This window comes from Montipora capricornis, chromosome 11, assembly GCF_036669925.1.
Source record: "Montipora capricornis isolate CH-2021 chromosome 11, ASM3666992v2, whole genome shotgun sequence".
Lineage (NCBI taxonomy): Eukaryota > Metazoa > Cnidaria > Anthozoa > Scleractinia > Acroporidae > Montipora > Montipora capricornis.
This window is the reverse complement of record NC_090893.1, coordinates 22,301,437-22,310,693: the sequence shown is the minus strand read 5'-3', so window position 1 is coordinate 22,310,693 and position 9,257 is coordinate 22,301,437. Positions and strand designations below refer to the sequence as shown.

General features: G+C 38.6%; 1 long non-coding RNA gene across 3 annotated transcripts; it reads left to right on the top strand.

The window, feature by feature from the left end:
• Positions 1–212: 212 nt before the first annotated feature.
• On the top strand, positions 213–6,391 carry LOC138024547 (uncharacterized). 3 transcript variants are annotated; one of them, XR_011127042.1, is made up of 5 exons: positions 213–1,818; positions 3,942–4,218; positions 4,811–4,916; positions 5,499–5,608; positions 6,253–6,391. It is a non-coding gene; the product is annotated as an uncharacterized lncRNA (long non-coding RNA). The 3 variants fall into 3 exon arrangements; XR_011127043.1 differs by having other exon boundaries at positions 213–4,218; positions 5,518–5,608; XR_011127041.1 differs by having other exon boundaries at positions 213–4,218.
• Positions 6,392–9,257: the final 2,866 nt, after the last annotated feature.

Here is a 9,257-nt window from a genome sequence, read left to right as displayed (position 1 = left end):
GGGCACGAGTTATAAAAGACGTTTGATTTCAGTTTTTTTTTCCTGTGCAGCAAAATGCACAATAGAATAACGTGGCGGTGTTTGATTGGGAAATGCACAATAGAAAGCACGTGGCGGTGTTTTGATTGGGTAATGCACAATAGAAGCCCCGTGGCGCTGTCTACATTGGTTATTTAAAGCAAACACGTAATCGAAGAATATGAAGAGCACTGTGATGCGTTGTTTCGGATTACTGAAGATCGACATTGCGTTGGCTTAATCGATTTCTTCTTGGGGCGCTCAAAACACATACAAAGAAAGGCATTGGCTTTTCGCGGTAGACCCACACTAAAAGATGTTAAGCGTCAGCTTTGAAACAAGTCGTTCCGCGAACTGAATGAAACAAAAATATACTCGAATGTAACTGAAATGGACGCAACTATTGAAAGTGATACAAGTCAAAATACAAATTCTTTAATGAGCAGCGGGTACCTTATTGAGAACTACTCTGAAGATGACAGCGACAAAGACAATAACTCCACTAACAAATGGACGCCATATTGGGATCTTCTGAAGACAAAGTAAAAACATTGGCACAGCGAACAAATGGCCTCACGCTTGTACCATTTTCACCGCGAACAAACAGCCTCCCGCTCGGTGTACCATTGACTACGGAGATAAGTTTTTTGTCTATTGCGTTTTTTAGTTTGTTGTTGTTAAACAGTTTGTTTCTTGTAGTGGTCTAGCTTCTATCGTTTGTTCAACTAGCCGTATTAGCGATCGTTGTTCACTGCCATCTTGTGTATATAGTTCTGTTCTAGTTTTACAAGATTTGATGTCATCGGTGGAGACTGTGATCAGCTCTTTAGAAAATAAATGTGATGTAGTTTGAAAGGCTGTACAGTTATTTGATTCTCAATGGTAATAAAGACTTGATTCCAAAGGAGAAATACAGGTCTCGATAAGCACAAGTGAGTTTACTTTAGTTGTATACGTGATTTGCGTGTGCATTGACATAGACGTGCCCGAGAACCGAGCAGAATTACAGAGAAAAGGCTGAGACGTCCATTTTATAACAGCAGAAAAAGAGGAAACTTGCTGGAACGTATTTGGTTAACAATGTACGGAGGTCATCCACATTTCATCGTATTACTAGCCAAGGAGATCACTTGCTCGTAAACACAACTATAGGAGCTACCTCAGGTATGCGTTTAAATGTAAGCACGTGGTATGTAACACTTTTCCAAAAGCGTGGATGAACAGGTAAATGCAAAATGATATTTGAAACATCGAAGCATGTTCCTTAAACTTAAAAAAGTGTTTGTATTTTTAAAAATATTAGCAACACTTGTGCTATCCAGACCATTTGGAAAATGAAAGTTAAATTTAATACAGAAATCAGGAATACGCGGTACGATTTGTAAAAGAATATTGTTGTGGTTTTGTTTTCTCGGAAACGGAACGTATTTATTTTGAATTCAGGGTGAACTATTTACACAGTGAGATAGAGTGACCAATCAAAACAGAGTTTTTTAAATCTAAACATATTCGAGATACAAAAACAAACTTGTGAACACGTAAACCTGAAATATTGCAAATCATAATGCTGACAAACCCAAAAGCGAAGGAAATGGATCATGCATAGGACGTTTTGGATATCTGAATGATTTTGGGTTAGATCATTAAAGGATATATCGTTAAAAATTCCCCAGTTACCCCTTTTCGTGTTAATTAGTAATGCAAACAAGTCTTCGTAATAAATTGGATTAACGAGGCAAATGTAACGCATGTAATCATGAGAAGATTCACGGAAAACGGAATTTAAAATGTTATGCAGGGGTAAGTATTTGAAGGTATTTGTAGACGTTATGCTTCGATGTATTGTGCACATAAACGAGTATCTGTTCGCCTCTTTAAATGAGATTTTACAGCACTATCAGTAAATACGGTTAATGTTACGTGACCGTACTAGAAGGGCTATTCATGTCGCGATAGTTATCTTCGCGTTCTTTGTAGTCGGCCGTTCAAGGTCATACAATCAACGGGTTTCTTGTAAATAAAACGAGGACATGAAGACTTTGTTTCTAGATGTCAGATTATAACGTACACCTGCATTGGCCAAATCTGTTAAAGCCTCATTCATTAGTGCTAAAGAGCACGGTGTAATGCTTACCTGCTACATGGTAGAACCTGTGCAACTGGCTATTTTAATAGACAAGGTCTAGCTATAAAAGCCTCAGTTAGTCGTCCAAGGTTCACTTGGCAGTTTGTCTTCTATAGTAAATCAACTAGCTGTTTGCAATTTGTCAAAGTTCACCCCCTCCCTCTCTCCCTTTGGAGATGGGTTGTATTTATCACCTGCGTGGTGTGGTTTAAGGCTGCGCAGCGACTTCCCCCAAGCTTGTTGGCTCGTTGCCTTTGTACATTGCTCACTAGTCAATCCTCTTGTCCGATCCAGCACTTCCTGTTTACCACTCAGCTCGTAGCGCTGGAGAGATCTTTGTCACGCAATCTGGAAGTCGCATAGGCTAACCAGCCGTAAGGCAGTGTTTCCCTCAAAAAAACCCCAATACGTCTGTTGTCTAGTTCCATTGCGCCTTGCGTTATGTGTTTAAAAGCGAATTATGCATGTTAATACCAAGGAACAGTGACATTAATGGTTAATATTCCTTGACACGCTTCTCACCGTTCAGAGAGTTTGCGTTCACATTTCTATCTTTATTTCTCGAGAGTTTCAATACACGAAGCGAAATAACAATGACAGGCCAAGTGATCCACACTACAGTATTCTATCTTTTCTCCTGCCCTTGCCATTCCGGAAACGAAACACAATTTTTTTGACACCGACTCCGTTTACGTACAGAGGTTATTTTTCATTAGACAAGAGGTTTGGAAATAGAATTCAAATAAAAAATATTTCTCTTTGAAATGTTCAGTTTGTAAGTCGCTTTAATACTGCATTCGCTATCAAGCGCGGTGCGAGTCAACAATTAAAACAAGTGATTTTAAGAGAGGATGGGAGAGAGAGAGAAGAGAAACAAAATTATTTACCAGCAAAGGGTCTGTCCGTATAGCAAAAAAATGTGATATCGGTCTTGAAAAAGCTGCCCTCGACCTGCGGCCTCGAGCAGCAATTTCAATGCCTCGGCCACAGTTTTTCTCTATACGGGCCTCCCAGCTGGCAAATAACATATTTATTTTGACAATTGGGTGCATGCTACTGTGAGTATTTAAATTACAACAAATGGTATATTTTAAATACTTGATTCTCGTGCTATGGATTCATCCTCAAGGGACTTTGTACTTCTGAAAGTATTTTCAAGAGTTGAGATATAGTGCACATCTTCACGTGTCGCGCACGTGACAAAGTTTTTTTTTACGTGCATCAATGCACGAAAGTTTGGTCATCTTTGAAAGATGTTTATACATCTCACCTTCGTTTCTCTTTCATTTTTTTTCTGCAAAAGATGTTTCGATGAGTCATTTCGTTTCATCTTAAACCGTTCAATTAGCGTTTCCTTTCTCAAACACTGAGCAAGAATAACCATCGATCAGTAAAAAACAATGTGCTTTTCTCAAATTTTACCTCGTGTCCAGTGGTCATTGTCACCACCTGTAATGAAGATAATCTGGGTCTGGGTATTCACTACATACACAGTCGAACATCATGAGAATCGCAATGTAAGGCCGATGTAAGAAGGACAGACTTCTCTGTTTTCTTTTCTTTAGTGCTAAATTAACGATACACCAGTGTACTTTTGCAGGCCCGAGTATAGGCTACTTGTAGCCTCTTGTTTACAGCAGAAAAATCCAACGCAGAAGACACCAATTCAGTGAAACAATTGGAATTCTATAGTTTTCGGAGGAGAGCTTCTGTTGTGTCTTTCATTGTGTTGCATTGTATTGAGCAGGTTCCTCTTTCGTTACCGTTCTATTCATTTGGATTCTTGTTTTTGTTTCAGGGCAAAGCTCCATTGCTTTGTTCCTTTTGATACCAATGTGGATGCAGTTTTAGTCTCTTTCATCATGGCCCCCGATAAAAAACATTTTTTGTTATGCTAATTTACCTTCATGCATGCATGGCCAAAATGTTTATTCTACAATGCGTCCAGAAGAGCTAATTAGCATACCCAAAAAATAATTAACCGGTCACCATTCAGGATTGAAGTCTTTTGACAGTCAAGAAACACAAAAAACGGAACAGGAGTTGGATTGAGCCGCATTTCGTCTACTCTGAAGGTATGTACAATGTTTTTCACCGATTCTAAAACTCTATTTAGTCAAGCCCAATTCATTGTTTACAAAGATCGAGAGGAAAATTTCTTTTGATATTCAAATTTGTTAACCACTGAACAAAAGGCATTGTTTAAACAGACAATAAACCTCTGGTTAGTTACATTAATAACAATGGTGACATCATGCGAAATTTCGCTGTACGATGAAAAACAATAGGACGGCTTTCAAAAACAATAATAACACAAAAGATTGTTACAATAATCAAACATTGTTTTCTCGGTATTGTTTTGGCAAAAGCTATTTCATTATCATACTTTATTTTTTCTCATTAAGTACTCGCCACTGAAAACGTTAGGATTAAAAATGTTATTTTAATTGAAGATTGCAAAATTCAACGGTGAAACCTACATATTTCCGTCTAAGAGCTTCACAAGTTTTGGTCCAAACGTTAAGGAATCTTCTGGGTAGAAAATGGTGAAGACAATAACATTACTTTGAAAAACAAAGATTTAAACAATAATAAGCCATTGTCATCTTTTGTTATATTATGTTAATTCGTCTTCAAAACATTTACGATTGTTTCTTCCCTTTACAGCTCCAAATGAAGAATTTGTGGATTTCAAAAAGCTCTTCAAAAAGTGGAGTACCTAGTACAGAACAAGTTAGATGTGGAACGCTTTGAAACCTCGATATTTCAAAAGGTAATCAGCGAAAGCTACTACCACGATATTTTTCAGAGCAAATTCTATTGTTTAAAAGACGGGAAGCAAATTCAACCAATGATGGTGCAGGATATGGGTCACGTGACTAATATTGACCAATCAGAAAGCTAGAATTTCCAAAATTTCACGATCACGTCTAAAAATCGGTGGATCAAGCAGTTTTGGTCACGTGACCCATATCCAACGATATGATTGGTTGATTTTGCTTCTAATAAAAAATTAATTAACATTCGGACCAAAAAAAGAAAAACCATCTTTTGGCTTTCGTCTTCTGTGCACATCCTGCCTTCTCACTGCTGCCATCACCCTGCTCTCTCTTATTTTCCTCATCATCACCTCTCATCATTTCTTTCCTCTGTTTCCTCACTTTCTCCTTCCTTCTCTTCATCCCGTGACCACCCTTTTCCTTTCTTCTCTGCCAGATAACTGTCTCTTCCTCTCCCTTCTTAGTGATCACCTCCCCATTTTCTCCCCTCCCCCCATGATAACCCCCCCTTTCCCCCATTTTTTCCCCATCCCTTCCCACGTATTTACCTATCTATTTTGTCTACTGCCTACTAGCACATTGTTTATTTCAAAGACCCTCAATTGCCCCAGCCAGGATTTGAACCTGGACCTCTCGCACCATAGTCTAGTACACTACCAACTGTGCAAACCAGACCACGGTTAAGGTATGATGAAAATTTGTTCTATTTGTGTACTATATTGATTTTTCGATATGCTGCGAAATATAAAAATGGAGCTGATACAACGTAGAACAAGTTCTCTACGTTGTACCGGCTCCGTTTTTGTACAGTTAGCATATTTAGAAATCAATATAGTACACAAATAGAACAAATTTTAATTTCTTAATCTATCGAATTTGGAATAGAGAATATAAAAACGGAAATGAGAAAACGTTGAGCAATTTCTCTACGCTGTGTCGGCTCCTTTTTTGATATTCTCTGTTCTAAAATTCATTGATTTAAAAATTAATTTTATAATGACCACAGAACGCAAAAACACGACATGCAGACAAGCACGGAGTTCCCTTCCCATTTCATTTGAGCCTCGTTACCAAGACGAGGCTGTGAGACTCGTTATTAAGACGAGGCCTAGTGCCTAGGCCTTTTCATAATATTGCGAAGACAAATGGAGAAAGTGATCCTCGCAATTATCTAGACAATTTAAGCAATTGCCTCTTACAGCGGACACCTCGTTTGTTCCCGTGAACGAATCAATGAATGAAAGAAATGTATATTTTGACCATCAGTGCAAAGCGTTCTTGGAACCCTTGAGTAAGATAATGATTTTTCTTCTCTTTTTCCGGCTTCAGTCTCTTTTCAGTTGAAGAGGAGCGACAATTTTGGAGTGTCGACGACATAGCAAAACAAGAAACATGTGCCATTTCATTTCTTTATTATCTCTCGTATCATTGTAAAAAGAAGCAGCAAAAATCGCTGACTTCATTATAATAAGAAGACATGTTAACAAAAGGTACAAAAAAATTAAAGTTTACAGAAAACGTATGGTCAATTTGTTTCATCACTGCCATGGAAAATTCTGTTTAAGATATACTTGGTTGTCAAGAAGTTTCTGTCGAAAACTCGTGTCCAAGACAGTCCATCTGAAAAACAAAAAAGACAAGAAAAAATGTCAACCACAAGTTAACATATCACAGAATCTCATTCTTTATATCAGCACTGCTATGACTGGGCATCTTCTGCCTACTTTTGAACAAAAGACAAGTTGTCAAAAAGACAGAAAATTTTCACCGCAAATCAGCAACTATCTTTCGCAATTCAAGAGTCATTTCTAAGATCCGTTGTTCGTTTTGCATTAGCGGTTTTTTTTCTCAAAAAATATTTAAAGCTAGGGGGAAAGCAATACATCATTTTAAAGCTAAGAAAAATAAGCTTTCCAAAAGCATATAACTTATTTACAGACAAATGAAACATTTTATAAAAACGAAAGTTGAAAGAAAAAATTCAAGAAAAATAACACTAAAATAAAGCCGCAGCTACACGAGCGATTTTTTGCTCGCGCCGGTGATTCGATACTTTTCAAATTTTGTCGCGTCGCCTGCATGCGAGGGTGGCTACACTTGTGACAAGTTTTTTGGCGATAAATTGAAGGCCGTGGGAATCACATACTTCAAGAAACCTGGATACTATAAAGAGACATTCCTCCTTTAATTTCATTGGCCAAATACTCTTGAGTCGCGTCGCAAGCGTGGGCAAAAAGTTGTAGGGTGGCTACACGGTCAACTATGGTTGCGTCAACTACCTCTGCGATTTTGTCGTGAAAGTTTCAACTCTGGCGACCTTTTTCTTGCGTTTTTTCACTTGTCGCGTCGCCAGTTCAAGGGTGGCTATACGTGTGATTTTCAGCGCGCGCTGGCGACGCGACAAAATTTGAAAAAATCGCATCGCCAGCGCGACCAAAAAATCGCTCGTGTAGCCGCGGCTTAAGTTTTCCAGGCCAAATTTGGTCATTTTAGCGTTGATTACGAATTTTTGGATGCAAAACTAAAATTTTCCTCAATTTATCTGAGGCACGAATATTTTTGGACTTTTAGGAGTAATCGGATTAGCGATCAACGCGTAATATGATCAAAGTGTCAATTTGCGACCCGTTGCTAACGGCAACGGAACAAAGGCCTAAGGTAAGCTATTCATGTAACAGTTACGGCAAGTCTATCGCTTTATTTAAAGTGCCAGCGGTTTTCCTGTTATAATTAAATTTCAACCTGCAACCTGCAAAAAATACCTGCCGCATGAAATGGTGGCTCTAATTGACGTGAGCGTTAGTTTGTTGTAAAATGACCCGTCTTGTTTCCTTGCAACGATGTGGAACTTTCTTAAACATTTTTTTAATTCCTCGATTTCACTAAGAAATTTGTTTGGTGGGCGACCAGCCCTACAAGAGAGAATTACTCCGAGTGAAACAAATTGTTGGCGTGAAGATTGTTTAATTTTCAGCAATAATTATCTGGAAAAACGAAGTCCTTAACTATCAGGCCAAATTTTGTGGCCTTCTTTGTCTTCTGTAGCACAGCATCATCTTTTATTCTCAATATTTCCGATTCATAAATGCTGGCGAGTTTATGCCGGCCATTTGTTTTGTTTGGATCAAGCATTATTGGCCGTTTTTATACTAGAGACGCATAATCCGTCCAGACGAATCATGCGTCTCTTATGTTATCCGTCTGGTGTAAAGACGGGACGAACTATATGAGACGCATAATTCGTCTTGGACGAACTTGGGCAAACATTTTTTCTGCGTCTGTTAAATTCGTCTAGTACAAAGACGGGCACTAGACGCATAATGCGTCTGGACGAACTTTCCAGTTTAGTGCGTCTTCGAAGACGCACTAAAATAGATTCTTCGTCCAGACGCATAATGCTTCTTGTGGCCGTCTTTATACTAGATGAATTTAACAGACGCAGAAAAAATGTTTTCCCAAGTTCGTCCCAGACGAATTATGCGTCTCTAGTATAAAAACGGCCATTCACTCCGTAGGGAGTGAATAATGCTCAATTACTCCGAGATAGCGAACCAATCAGATTGCTTGAAACACCAAGATCACTGAGTGAGTATATACTGAGAATAATTGTTAATTAACCTCTGTTTGCCAAAAACCACCCAAATAACCGATTTTTCGACGGAAAATTCATCCCAGAGGATAAAACAATTCACTGGACATGTAATCAAGGTAAATATGTTAGAGCGAAAGCGAAAACAAGCGAAAATTTTGAGGGAAAACACAATTTTGTGAAATCGAATTAGGAACGTATGGCCAAGACACGCAATTGTATCGCTACGAAAATAATCTTACCTTTTCAGCGATTTTAACGCTTGAAATTCCATCCAATGAACCACAATCCTTTTCTTTATCCTTTTCGAAACCTGTAGTGTAATTGTTTGGCTGAAAAACTTTAGTAAAACCACTCCGCGATCGGTTGAAAATTTCGCCTTCGCACGGGCTCAAATGGCCTGAATTAGAATGCCCGTCATGTAGGCGTCATGAAATCTAAAAAGCCGAGATTTTTAAGGAAACTGGGGCTATATCTCCCCAGTAAAAACGCCAAATTTCAGCGCAATCGATGGAAATGGCGTTGACCTACGAATCCTACAAGAATGGTACTTGGGCGTAACATTTTCTCAGACTGTTTCGCGGTGAAGCTCGTCTTTCCGATTAATGACTGCCACAAATCGTATAATTATTGTTGTTATACCTCCCAACTCAAATACGTTTTCTGATTGGAGAAGAACATGTCACGTGTCATTGGTCAAAACTTCATGACGCCCTAGGGTGAACAAAACTTCATGACGCCCTAG